General features: G+C 42.3%; 1 pseudogene; it reads left to right on the plus strand.

Moving 5' to 3' along the window:
- The first annotated feature begins 12,172 nt into the window (after nucleotides 1-12,172).
- LOC140221997 (uncharacterized) lies at nucleotides 12,173-13,670 on the plus strand (annotated as a pseudogene).
- The last annotated feature ends 633 nt before the right edge of the window (nucleotides 13,671-14,303 follow it).

Raw genomic sequence — 14,303 nt, forward strand, 5'->3', positions numbered from 1 at the left:
AAGGGTGACGAGGTGGGGCTAAGTGTCTGGGGAAACGAGGGAGGAAGACGATGGGGTTTTATCCCCTCCTCCCATAGTACCGGGTGTAGCCTTCACCCAATACTAAAAGGAGCCTTTAGTACCGGGCCTATCCCCCACCCGGTACTAAAGGGGTGCCTAGGGCGCCAAACGAAATCGCTCCCCCTTTAGTACCGGGTGTTATTATCACCCGGTACTAAAGAGGGTTGTAATCTCCTGTTTCAGTTCCCGCCAAGACAATGTTTTAATTCCTTTCTTTTAAAATTGCTATTATATTTATTTATTGTGTAGTAAATCAAATAATGTTCATAAAATTGCAAAAAAAAGTTTGTTAGCTTGATGTTGATTAGATCTATAAAAGACGCACAAATATAGTAAAATTAGTAATTTTAACTTAGTAATAGGTCAAAAATGGTCATAATACTTATGTTAACTTAAAAATTGGAAAAATAAATATTTTGACCATGCAAAAGTTTAGAAAAATAGTGCATGTAGTGTTATTAACATGTTTACCATGACTATAACATGTACTAGTTTAATTGTACCTAAATTTATTGTTTAATTTAATGGTGCTAAAATATATTTAATATTTTAACCATGCAAAATTAGTTCTTGTTTAATAGGGTGAGATTTTTGCAAATAGTATTGTTAATAAATCCATAGAATACATTACGTATCATTGCAATACATTATTACATTAATTTGTCACTTGACCACAAAACACAGCATAATGGTTCTAATACATCACACATCATCATCTAATGGAATGTTAATAACCTTACTCTTGATGAACGTCCCTTGGTTGTGATCGCGACGTAAGTATGGAGTGTCCTCTTTGGGTAACAGGATGCTTGGGTCAACCTCGACTGAAAATGGAGGAATATCATCGAACTGATCATAATCTTCTGAAATGTTAGTTTTGTCCTCAACTCCAACAATTTTTCTCTTCCCTGGAAGAACTATGTGGCGCTTTGGCTGGTCATCTGACTTATTAGCACCCTTCTGTTTTGGTTTGCATGACATGTCCTTCACATAGAAAATTTGAGTAACATCATTAGTTAGGATGAATGGTTCGTCTCTATCCAATCTTGTTGAGGTGCACTATTGTCATCTCATAGTTCTCTGTCGTTACGCCTCCTCCAGTAAGTTTCACCCATTGACACCGAAACAGAGGGATTTTTAGGTCCATTGTCGAGTTTCCATATCTCCTCAATGGTACCATAGTATCTGTATTTTTTTCATTGTTGTCTATTGCATCTATACGGACACCACTATTTTTGTTTGTGCTCTTTTGGTCTTGGGCTGTCGTGTAAAATGTGTACCCATTTATCTCGTATCCTTGGAATGTTGATACTGAGATAGATGGACCCTTAGCCAACCATGCTAGTTGCTCTTCAATCGTGTCATCACCCATCAGTCATCGCTGCAACAAAGAGGCGAAAGTATCAATGTAATGATGTGTAATTCAGGCCTCAGTCTTCCCTTGTTTTGAGGATCGTACAATAGTCTTGTGCTCCTCCAATCTTGTGCAGGATCGTGAAGTGTGCTTTACGAAATGTACTCTCATCAATATCGATCCAAGCTTTCCTCCCTAGTGTGCCCTTTCCCTTGAGCCTCCCCTCATGGCGTGATATAGGGACTCCAATCGAACTCAGGTCATCAATAAAGTCAACACAAAACTCAATGACCACCTCTGTTCCATATCCCTTTGCAATGCTTCCTTCTAGATGGTCTCGATTACGAACATACTTCTTCAGAACTGCCATAAACCTCTCGAAAGGGAACTTATTGTGTAGAAATGCAGGACCGAGAACAAAAATCTCTTCAACAAGGTGGACTAGAAAGTGGGTCATGATATTAAAGAAGGAAGGTTGAAAGACCATATCAAAGCTGATAAGGCATTGCACCACATCATTCTGCAGCTTTAGTAGATTGTTGGGACGGATTGCCTTCTAAGAAATCATGTTGAGGAATGCACATAGCTTCACGATTGCCATTCTCACATTCTCTGGTAGAATACCCCTCAGTGCAATAGGCAGCAATTATGTCATCAAGATGTGGCAGTCATGGATCTTTAGATTTATGAATTTCTTCTCTTTAATATTTATTATTCCATGTATATTCGAGGAGTAGTCTGATGGGATCTTGTTACTATTCAAGTACTCAAACATGCTTTCCTGTTCTTCCTTGCTGAGAGTGTAATTAGCAGGATGCAAGTAATGTCCATCATCTCTCTTTTTCGGATGTAGGTCATCTCATTGTTTCATACGTTTCAGGTCCCGATGTGCTTTAATTATATCATTTGCCTTTCCATATGTACCAAGAAGCCAAGCACGTTCACGCAAAGATTTTTCGTTACATGCATCACATCAATTGCATTACGGACCTTAAGGACTTCCCAATAAGGTAGCTCCCAAAATATATACTTCTTCTTTCACATGGGTGCATGTCCGTCCTCATTGTTCGGAACATATTGGCTACTAGAGCCCTTGCCAAAGACTACCCCCACATTCTTTATCATAGAAAATACATGTTTACCATTACGGTAAACGGGCTTAGTACGTTTTTCGCCCTCCCTTTCTTTCTTAACGGGTGCTTAGCAAGAAGAAATCGACGACGGCCCGTATACACGACCTTCCTATAGTGTTTCAAATATATGCTGCAAGTATCATCTAAACAGTGCGTGCAGGCTCGATATCCCTTGTTTGTCTGTCTGGATAGATTACCAAGCACCATCTAATCATTGATGGTTATGAACAACAATGTTCGTAGATTAAAAGTCTCCTTTTTGTCCTCATCCCACACACGTACACCTTCTTCCTTCCATAATAGTAAAAGTTCACCAACCAACGGTATTAGGTAAACATCAATGTCGTTGCCAAGTTGTTTTGAGCCTTGGATAATTATCAGCATCATAATGAACTTTTGCTTCATCCACATCCAGGGCGGAAGGTTGAACATATATAAGGTCACAGCCCAAGTGCTATAACCACTATTGAACTCACCGAATGGATTGAATCCATCTGTACTTAAACCAAACCTTATGTTCCTTGCATCCTTTTCAAACTCGGGAAATTCTCTATCAACTGTTCTCCACTAGGACTCATCAGCGGGATGTCTGATCATTTCATCTTGCTTACATTCTTCTTTGTGCCAACACATCAACTTTGTCTACGCCTTGTTTCTGAACAAACGCTTCAAGAGTGGTACTATAGGAAAATACCACATTACCTTTGCAGGAACTTTCTTCTTGTTGGCCTGCCCCTCAACATCACCGGGATCATCTCGCCTGATCTTATAACGCAGCGCTTCGCACACAGGACAAGCCTCCAATTTCTCGTATTCCTCACCGCGATAGAGGATTCAATCATTAGGATATGCATGTACCTTTTGTACCTCAAAACCCAGAGGGCAAATAACCTTTTTTGCTTCATACGTTGAGGACGGCAATTCGTTCCCCTCGGGAAGCATGTTCTTTATGATTTTCATTAACTCATCAAAACCCTTGTTAGAAACTCCATTGTTTGCCTTCCATTGCAGCATTTTCAATATGGTATCCAATTTTTTATTCCCCTGTTTGCAATCTGGGTACAAGAATTTCTTAAGATCATCAAACATACACTCGAACTTTTTTGACTCCTTCACAATCTTGCAGTCTTCCTTTGCATCTCACAACACCTGACCTAGATCATCTGTAGGACCTTCTGCAAACATCTCTTCTTCAGCTTCGCCCATTGCAGCATCTGCAAAGGCACCTCCGTGAGTCCAATCAAGAATGTAGTTACCATCTTCTTCTTCATCATCATTTTCCATCATAATTCCTTTTTCCCCATGCTTGATCCAAACGAAATAGTTAGGCATGAATCCCAAACTGTATATGTGGACTGTGAATAGTCTTTCTGGATGAGTAATCCTTCTCATTTTTGCAAATTCGGCATGGACAACAAATGAAACTAGATGGTGGCTTGTTGGACTCTATTAGATCGAGAAAACCACGCAAGCCATTAATATACTCCATGGAGCGTTTGTCCGCACTGTACATTGATTGCCGATCCATCTACAAAGTATTACCGAACCAAAGGTATTCTGATCGTCCATAGAATTATATATGAAACATAACAAACATGATACAAATACCATTAAACTCAAATGTTGCTGAAACTTTAGATAGAAATACATAAATTTAAATTTCAGATCCAAACAACATGATACACTATGACAAACTTAAATGTTGCTAAAAGTTTAGAAAGAAATACACAAATTTAAATTTCAGACCCAAACAACATGATACACTATGACAAACCATCCACTGAGTACTATCTAGGAGGACTTTAAGCATCCTTGGGTGGCGAAGACGAAGGTTTCGTTGACCCAGCCTCATCCTGTAGTTTATTTGTGCCTCCTGCAACAGTAGTACTAAGTGGACCTGGAACACTCGAGACTGGCGATGGAGCATAACGACCATCAAAAGGAGGTTTTTGACCCACCGTAACAACATCTTCGTGATATCTTTGTAAATAACAAAGCATTGCTCTCTCCCACGTGCTCATTTTCTTCGGCTTATCATGAGGGCCAACTATAATTTTCCCCTTGCTGCGAGAGGAACGACGATCGCCCCCACCATCACCACTACCTCCAACAGCAGTAGCCATCTCTATGTACCACAATTTATTTAGCTCATATTTGCAAATGACTAAACTATGAACAAATTATATTTTTTCCCCACAATCTATTTAGCTCAAACATAACATATAAATGAAACGTTTCTCCATTGTAGCTTATTCTAAAAATGACTAATTACATACCTCTATTTCATCTTATTATCTCTATGTACCACAATTTATCTAGCACATATTTGCAAATCACTAAAATATGAATAAATTATATGTTTTCCCATAATTTATTTAGCTCATATTTGTATTTAGCTCATATTTGTAACCTCATATCAATTTTTTTGACTAATACAAAACATAGCATTCAAAAAAATGTAGCTTATTCTAAAAATCACAAATATGAGCTCTAAATAACACATGCATATAAATGAAAATTTTCTCCATTGTACCTTATTCTAAAAATCACAATTACTTCAGCTCTAAAGCATAAAACTTAGTATACTAACCATGTGTCAAGGGAGGATGAAGTTTCTAACCTTTAGAACACTTTAATGAGTGAAATCCCCACGAAATGGTCAAAAATCCGGCAGCACCTCCCCCATTTCGCCATGAATGGATGAAGCCCAAGCTAGAGGAAATGGCTCGGGCAGGAGGAAAAAGACGTCTAATTTATAGGAGGGAAGTTAGTACCGGTTGGGGGCTCCAACCGGTAATAAAGGTCATCAATTAGTACAGTTTGAAGCCTCCACCTGATAATAAAGGTCCTTAGGCATATTAGTAAAGAAGGTCAACCGGGTACTAATGGGTGATCTTAGTACCTGTTGGAGCCCCCAACCGGTACTAAAGGGGGTCACGGTGGGCTCCTGGGGAACGTAATGCTCACATTAGTACTGATAAAAACCAACCGGTACTAAGGGTTAGGACCAATGCTCAGTTTTCCAGTAGTGGCGATTCGTTTACACACCGTACCAGGTATACGGAAGCAAAAAGATACATAGTGCCGTATAGAGATTATGAATGCATATTTGGAGCTCAAAATACGGAACTTTGGATACAGAAAGGACTCTCTGTGTACAACAGGCGCATGGTAGCATTAGGGAGATCGAGGATTGAGGTGTTGAAACCCTGCAGGCCTGCAGCTGCAGCTGGCCGTGGAGTACGTCGCACGCGCCATCTATCCTCTTCTGCTGCATGTGGCCTAAATTAGCCACCCACCATGAGCGAATCAAGGGGCCGGTTCTACGTTTTCACCATCATTAGGACCACGCACGGCGAGTTTTCTTTTTTCTAGACGCTTGGAGATGCCCCTGATCGGGGTGATGGGAGCCCACCAGCAACCAGTAGCCAGCTACCACAAATTAAATTAAATTCGGTGAAGAAAGATTGGTCAATATTAACTCCCAAAAAAAGATTTTTGATTTTAACGACTTCATAAATTCTAGCCAGCTACCACAATAATTTCAAAACCTCATCCAGTTATGTTGTCAACATAATTAAAAATCGAGGTTTGAACCTCTTTTCGTTTTAAAAGACCAAAATTTATGGATACAACAATCATGATATTGGTCCCTATTCTTCTAAGATGGATGATAGATGAAACACTTGTTCCCTCTACATGGTACATAGTTGTTACTCTCAACTATGGTAAAATAGCCGTTTTCATTCCTAAACTATCAACCTCAGCTCAATTTTATTACTGAATTATACCAAGACAGCCATTTTAGTCTCTGAACTTTCTCATGCAACTTAATATCATTCTTTATTGAGACTCGGTAGTTTGAGAACGAAAACCGCTATATTCTTCCCTCAACAACAATGTAGGCTTCGATCCATCCACGTGTACGTTATGCATATTTTCCCTAACAAAATGATCAAATGGGAAATATAAACTCACTAAAATTGTTTTCTAAACGCTTTGTCTATTGTGCCATAAATAATAAACAATTGAACATGGTTTTAGAAAGAGTGCCTATGGGCTATGGCAGACTGAAGCCAATGCAAGATGTCTGTACATCCCTGTGGTTTGTTCTACTGAAAATCGGCTACAAGCTTACAACCCTTTGACATAATAATCTATCGGAGAGTCTCAATACAATTTCAGCTTCTTCTTACTCATAAGCTGTGTACATCTTGCTGTTTGATAGCACTAGCAGTTCAGCCTTTCTCTCTGGAGAAACTGCGACAGAAGTTCACAGACATAACATATAAGGCCTACTCCCTCCATCCCAATATAAACACACATCTCACTTCTCAAGAAGTCAACTTTTTAAGTTTGACCAAAATTTATACAAAAATGTACCACTATTTATTATGTATAATAAGTATCATTAGATTGAGCATTGAGTATACTTTCCTAATAAATTTATTTGGAGATATAAATGTCGATACTATTTTCTATATTCTTAATCAAATTTAAAAACATTTGACTGACTCTTAAGAAGCTATATGTGCGTTTATTTTGGAACGGAGGGAGTATGTATGTTACAGTATAGCCATAGGCCAAAAGTCTTGTCTCCATCAATGGTAGTGCCGAAAAGCTCATGCACAAGCTTGAGGGGACACGCTACACCTCACATATTAATTTTCCAACTAGTCATTTTATGATTTACGTTCCCAATATTTGTGCATGGTGAGTAGTTTATGAGTATTTGAAGCCACTTGAAGGGCACTATTTTTCAAAAGAACAAGCATATCTGCAGGTATCCTATGGCCTAATTTGTATACTGTGTCTGTTTGCAGTCAAATTTGAAACGTTGACCATTTATATACATGAAATTATGAACTCTGAAGCCTTCATTCAAAAACAAAATGGTAAGTGTACTAAGTAAATTTATATTTCGAATTTTTCTCACATTATTCCGTTCTATAGCCTTAAGTTATAGATTCCAAAATCAAAATTTGAAAGCTAAACACAAAATATACAAGACATGCCTTTGTATACATGAAAGGAGGAAAAGGAATAGCATTCCCCATTGCATTAGTATTGATAGATTCATCAAAAGTTCTTCTATGTCGTATCTGATGTAATTAGAAACTAATTGCTAAAACATCCATTGATCGAATACCACGTTGATGAGCAAAATTGGAGAAGTAGCGTCGCATGAGAACAAATAAATCGTTAAATATGTGTTCACTAGGTTTTTGTGTGCTAATTACCCATGCCAATTGACCTAGGCATGTGCAGCAATATTTTTCTCCTCTGCTCTAGTTTGTTTCTTTGTGCTAATATGCGATCGAGCTTGCACGATTCTTTGTTTACTAGGGGGTTCTCCTAAAATTCCTGTCACATCGAATATTTAGATACTAATTAGGAGTATTAAATATAGACTAATTATAAAACTAATTGCACAGATGGAGACTAATTTGCGAGATGAATCTATTAAGCCTAACTAGTCCATGATTTGACAATCTGATGCTACAGTAAACATGTGCTAATGATGGATTAATTAGACTTAATAGATTTATCTCGTGAATTAGCCTCCATTTGTGTAATTAGTTTTATAATTACCTCATATTTAATTCTTAATTAACCTTCTAATATTCGATATGATATAAATTTTAGTCGAATCTAAAAATCCAAAGAACCCCTCATGCTCTCCGATGCCCTGTCCTCCAATCCCCTCAAGATTTGATAGCTCTGTTACAAAAGCTAGCTTCCTTTTGGTCAGGTTCGCCTGTTCCCTTTGCTGACAGAAAAGGTGGTCCCTGGTCCCTAAGAGACGTCGCTATCTCAATGTGTTGTCGGAGCCTCAGCGCTTGGTGGCTGCGGATTTTCTTTATTTGTATTTTTTTTTTGGCTGCCGTTGGCTCAGACTCAGAGTATTGGCCCCACGTACGGCACCATAAATTCCCGTGAAGAGACTGAGGCCTTGTTTAATTGCTCAAAGTTTGAAGTGCAAAAATACTGTTACAGCACTATAGCACACTGTAGCGTTTCGTTTGTATTTGTAAATTATTATCCAAATATTGACTAATTAGGCTCAAAAGATTCGTCTCGCAAAGTACAATAAAACTGTGCAATTAGTTTTTGATTTCGTCTACATTTAGTACTCCATGCATGTACCGCAAGTTTGATGTGATGGGAAATCTTCTTTTTACATAGTATTAAAGTTGGGAGTTTTGAGGGAACTAAACATGGCCTAAGGACTTGTTTAGTTTCTAATTTGGGAGTACCAAAGTTGGGATTTTGCCATAAATGCGCAACTATAGCATTTCATTTGTATTCGTGAATTATTGTCCAAACATTGACTAATTAGACTCAAAAGATTCGTCTCGCAAAGTACAACAAAACTGTGCAATTAGTTTTTTATTTCATCTACATTTAGTACTCCATGCATGTACGCAAGTTTGATATGATGGGGAATTTTCTTTATGCATAGTGTCAAAGTTAGGAATTTGGGAAACTAAACAGGACCTAAGAATGGGGTGCTGCACAAGTGCACGTAGCCTCTGAACACTGATACTAGGAAGCGACAAAAAAAAATGTGTAAACACGTTTCTTTGAAGGGGGTATCAGAAATTAAATTTTTTATTCAGTGTCAGTTTTTGAAAGTGTGATTGAATTTTTGGAACTGATCTAGATATACATATATAGCATCTATCAACGCATGGTGTCTGTCGGTTCAAGAAGAAATTAATGTTGATTTAGATGGATATAAAACATAGGGAAAATCTAGCTAGCTAGCTATTGGTACCGCACTCCCCAAGTATGCATTCGCGTCCCTAGTCTCATCCACACAAGCTAGCAAATGCTGTCATGGAGAATTATCCCTTTTTTTTTTCTTTTCTATACTGTAACGACCGTGGAAGTGTGTGTGTGTGTGTGTGTGTGTGTGTGTGTGATTGCGCGACATCTCTGGAAAGTATCGCAGCGACATCTCTGGAAAGTATCGCATGTTTGAAACATGTGCTGTAGATCCGTCGCTACCAATGCGCATCGTAAGAGCGACAGTTGATGGGATTGATATATGCTGCGTATGTGGTGGGGAAACAAGTGAACGAACGACGATCTCTCATCATCGTTATCCCTTGAGGAGACCATTCATTCATTTGTACCCTCGATCGCCACTTAATTGACAAGCAAATACTAATCTGCCCCCCCTCCATTTGATTATGTCAGGCTAGACATGGCCCGCTCTATGATTCGACCCGAGTTCCGCCACTGGCTGCTGGTGACAAAAGTACGTGTTACCCCTCGAGTAGTGCCGTGGATCCGAAGGCAGGATACAAAATTTCATCGCTCTTCTTCAGTAGAAGCAAGCTCTGGATACTAGGGGGTGTTTGGGAGCACTCCACTTCATGAAAAATTGCTCCACTCCACCAGCTTCGAAAATTTCACAGCCAAACGCGTCTAGCTCCAGCAACTCCGGCTTCAGGAAAAAGGTGGAGCAAGGGTAGATCCACGTTTTTTTGGAGTACCTCAAGAGATGCTCCAAAAACCCCTGTACAGACCTCCTCGTGAAGTTGGTGGGTATTTACCCACCATTGCCACTCGTTACACAATACCGGTTCGCGAAACAATAACAGTCCTCCCGTCGCCCCGTCCCACCCGCGCGCCGACCCCGCCCGCCGCGCGTCGCGCCGCCCGCCCGTCGCGCGGCCGGGGCGTAGGCCGGCGGGGGTGAGCGCCCCCGCGGCGGCGCGGCCAGGGCGTAGACCCCCCGCGGCGGCGCGGCCGGGGCGACCTCCCCCGCGGCGGCACGTATGGGCTGCAGGACGCCGGCTCCCCTGGGCGGCGTGGCCGGGGTGTAGGCCGGCCGGGGCAAGCTCCCCTGGGCGGCGCGTGCGGCCTGCAGGAGGCCGGCCGAGCTCAAGCTCCGTGCTGCTGCTCTTGCGATGTGCAAACAAGAAGAAAGATGAATTGCTTGCTCGTGTAGATGACTCCGTGCTAATGCTCTTGCGATGTGCAAACAGGAAGAAAGATGAATTGCTTGCTTGTGTAGATGAGATGGTGTTTGAGTTGTGATTGGTTCTCGTCGTCATTTCTGATTGATGATCGAGATTGTTCTACATTTCCGATTGATGAGCAAGATTGTTCTACATTTCGCATGATAATTTCTTGTAATACATGTAGCACTGTTTAAAATTGAGAAGAGAAGAGGAGAGGAGAAAGAGGAAGAAGAGAGGAGAAAATAGAAGAGTATGACATGTGGGTCCGTTCACGAAGGGTAAAATAGACCATTCACAATAAGTGCTCATGTTTTTGGAGCTGGAGCACTGCCATCAGCCAAACACATTCAGCAGCTCCATATTTTTTTGGAGTTGGTGGAGTGGAGCTAGGAAAGTGTGGAGCTGGTGGAGTGGAGCTGTTTTTTCTGGAGTGGAGTGCTCCCAAACAGACCCTAAGGCTTTGGGCGTACAGTAGCATCGGGCATGTCTAAAAACCTCAAATTAATCGACAATCACGACACGTGATGGTTAATTAATTAGAGGTCTCAATGGTGCCAATAAGCTCTCCACAAGAGGGCCACGTAGGAAAGAGAAATGGGAGAGAGAATGGGGTGTCGCTAGAGCTGGCGAGAGCCGCTAGCATGCCTCCCCGTGCTAACCGGGCCCACCACATGCTCCTCTTCTCTCTTTTGCTCCTCTGCCTGGCGATTCGGCCTTTCTCTCCGCCCGTCCGCCGCCTCCACTACTCGCTGCATCTAGCCGAGCTCCTGCGAGATGCTCGCGGGCAGCCGAGCGGCGGCCGACACTGGCGGAGCCGGGGAGCCCAGGGCCAGGGGTGGCGGCAGTGGCGGGCCCACTTTGATTCAATGGTATTCAATTGAATACCCATTATTTTTGCAAAAAAATTTCATATATATAGTGTATTTTAGGTGTATGTATGAAAAAAACAAAAATACAAAAGCTAGCATACACATTTCACTCGAAAAGGCCCACTGGAGGCCAACTTCGCTCTCCCTCGACTCGCTCAACTGGCCCATCCGGCTTGCATCTGCCCACACCCCCAATTCCCGACCGGCCCACCCCCACCGGCCACCGTGAGCACAGGGACGCACGGACCACTGCACGGTCAGTCCAGGCGCGCGAACCCTAGGCCCCTAGCGGCGTCCGGCGGCGGCGGCGGACCAGCGGTGGCGGCGCCCGGCGGTAGGCCTCGACTGGCGGGCTAGGAGGGCGGCGGGCGGCCTGCGGCCGGCGCGCGATTGGCGCCGAGCGGAGGCGCCGCGGGCCGCGGCTGCCGACGGGCCGGCGGCGGCGGGCGCACGCCTGCTGCGGCTACCGGCGGCTACTACAGCCAGCCAGCCAGGAGGGCAGCGGGCGGCCTGCGCGGCTGCGCCCTGCCGGCTGACGCCCTGCCCCTGCGGCCTGCGCGCGGCCACGTGCGCGGTTGGGCGCCACGACGGCCGAGTGCCGACGACGGGCCGGCGGCGGCGGGCGTGCAGGTGCAGCGCGCTGCGCGCTACTAGTGGGCCGTGGGCGGCTAGGCGCGCCACTGCGCCAGTGATTGCTATTCCAGTCGGCCGAGCCAGTGATTGCCAGTGATTGCTATCAGAACTGATTGCTATTCCTCCGCGAGTCCAGTGATTCATCAAGTCTACTGATTGCTATTTCTGATTGTTTGTGAAATTGAGGTGAGCATTTTGCCATTTTCAATTGTTTGTCAAATTAGGAAGCATATCAACTTGCAAAATGTGGATGCTCATGAATTTAGTTCAATGTGAAATTGTGTAACTTTTAGGTTTGAACCATGAAGAGGAAGGGTAGTGCCGCTACTGATTTGAGGATTTTCATGGCAAGGGCTGCTGCAAAGAAGAGACAACCTGAACCGGAGAATGTTAATCAATCTTGCAATGAAAGCCAAATGCAACTAGTGTTATTCCAAGGGCAGAGTGGTAGTGAAACAAGCACGGTACCACATGAACCAGTGAGATCCAACCAGCCTCCAGAGAACGGTACAACAGAAGATGGTGAATCCATACCTGTGGAAGAAAATGATTCTAGTGATGAAGACAAGAATGATTATGGCATTGAGCATGATCTTGTATTGAGGGCTCCGATCTCAAGCTATGATGTCAATGACCAAGATTCAGTTAGAAGGGCATACATTGCATTGGGGCCATGTCAACCAAAGATGAAGAGGGATGCTTTTCCGCAACATGATTGTGGAGGTATGCGTCGCTTCCAACATAAGTGGTTTGCTGAATTTAAGTGGATTGAGTACAGTGTGGATAAAGATGCTGCATTTTACTTTGTTTGCTATTTGTTCAAAGATATCTGCAAATTTCCTGGTGGAGATGCTTTTGTTGTTGAAGGGTTTAGAAATTGGAATATGAAAAAGAGAATTCATAGGCATGTTGGTGCTATCGATAGTGCTCATAGTGAAGCTGAAGAGAAATATAGATTGTTCACGAGACCTAAGGCATCAATCCGTGAATCTGTTGCATCAAACACTGCACAATTCAAGGCTAAGTATCTAGCTCGCTTGACATGGTCACTTAAGTGCATAAGATTTCTGTTGCGTCAAGGGTTGGCTTTTAGGGGTCATGATGAAACAAAGGATTCACTCAACAAGGGGAATTTTCAGGAACTTTTAGCATGGCTAGCAGGAAACTTTGAAGAGGTTAATCTGGTGGTACTAGAGAATGCACCACAAAACTGTCAGATGATAGATCACAAGATCCAGAAACAACTCATTGATGCTTGTGCTCATGAAACAACTAAATTTATCATTGACGAACTTGGTGATGAGTGTTTTGCAATTCTTGCTGATGAGTCAAGTGATGCATACCTACTGGAACAATTGGCTCTTTGTTTGTGTTTTGTCAATAAAAAAGGAGAACCAGTTGAGCGGTTTCTAGGTCTTGTCCAAGTTGAAGATACTACATCATTGACTCTTAAAGAAGGAATTCAATCCTTGCTTATCAAATATCAATTGCCCCTATCAAAGGTACGTGGTCAAGGGTATGATGGAGCTAGTAATATGAAGGGTCATGTTAATGGTTTGAAGAAACTAATTATGGATGAGTCCCCTTCTGCTTATTATGTTCATTGCTTCGCCCATCAACTTCAACTAACACTTGTAGCAGTTGCTAAGGAGAATACTGATTGTGATTGGTTCTTTGGGCAACTTGCTTATTTGTTGAATGTTCTAGGGATGTCTTGTAAAAAGATCCACATGCTTCGCATTGCTCAAGCTGAATACATGATTGAAGCATTGAATTTGGGTGAAATTGAAACCGGGAAAGGATTGAATCAAGAGATGGGCTTAGCAAGGCCAGGTGATACACGATGGGGATCTCACTACAGAACTGTAATGCATGTTATGTTCTTGTATCCTTCAATCAAGAAAGTTCTCTTTAGGATTGGGAATGAAAGTAAAGGGGCTGAGGCTAATGGAGCTCAAACTATGCTCACAGTATTTAAGTCCTTTGAGTTTGTTTTCCTGCTACACTTGATGAATGAAATATTTGGATACACAAATGACTTGTGCAATGCTTTGCAAAAGAGGGAGCAAGATATCGTAAATGCAATGGATCTTCTGGAGTTCACAAAGGTAGAACTGGATGTTTTGAGACAAGATTCTGGATGGCAAGAATTTCTTACCAAGGTCACTTCTGTTTGTGAGAAGCACAATGTTAAAGTTGTTGACATGAATGGGAAGTATATTCCTATGCAAAGATCAAGGCAGTTCTACAGAGGTGCCATTAATTATCACCGGTTTCATGC

This window comes from Setaria viridis, chromosome 2 (genome assembly GCF_005286985.2).
Source record: "Setaria viridis chromosome 2, Setaria_viridis_v4.0, whole genome shotgun sequence".
NCBI lineage: Eukaryota > Viridiplantae > Streptophyta > Magnoliopsida > Poales > Poaceae > Setaria > Setaria viridis.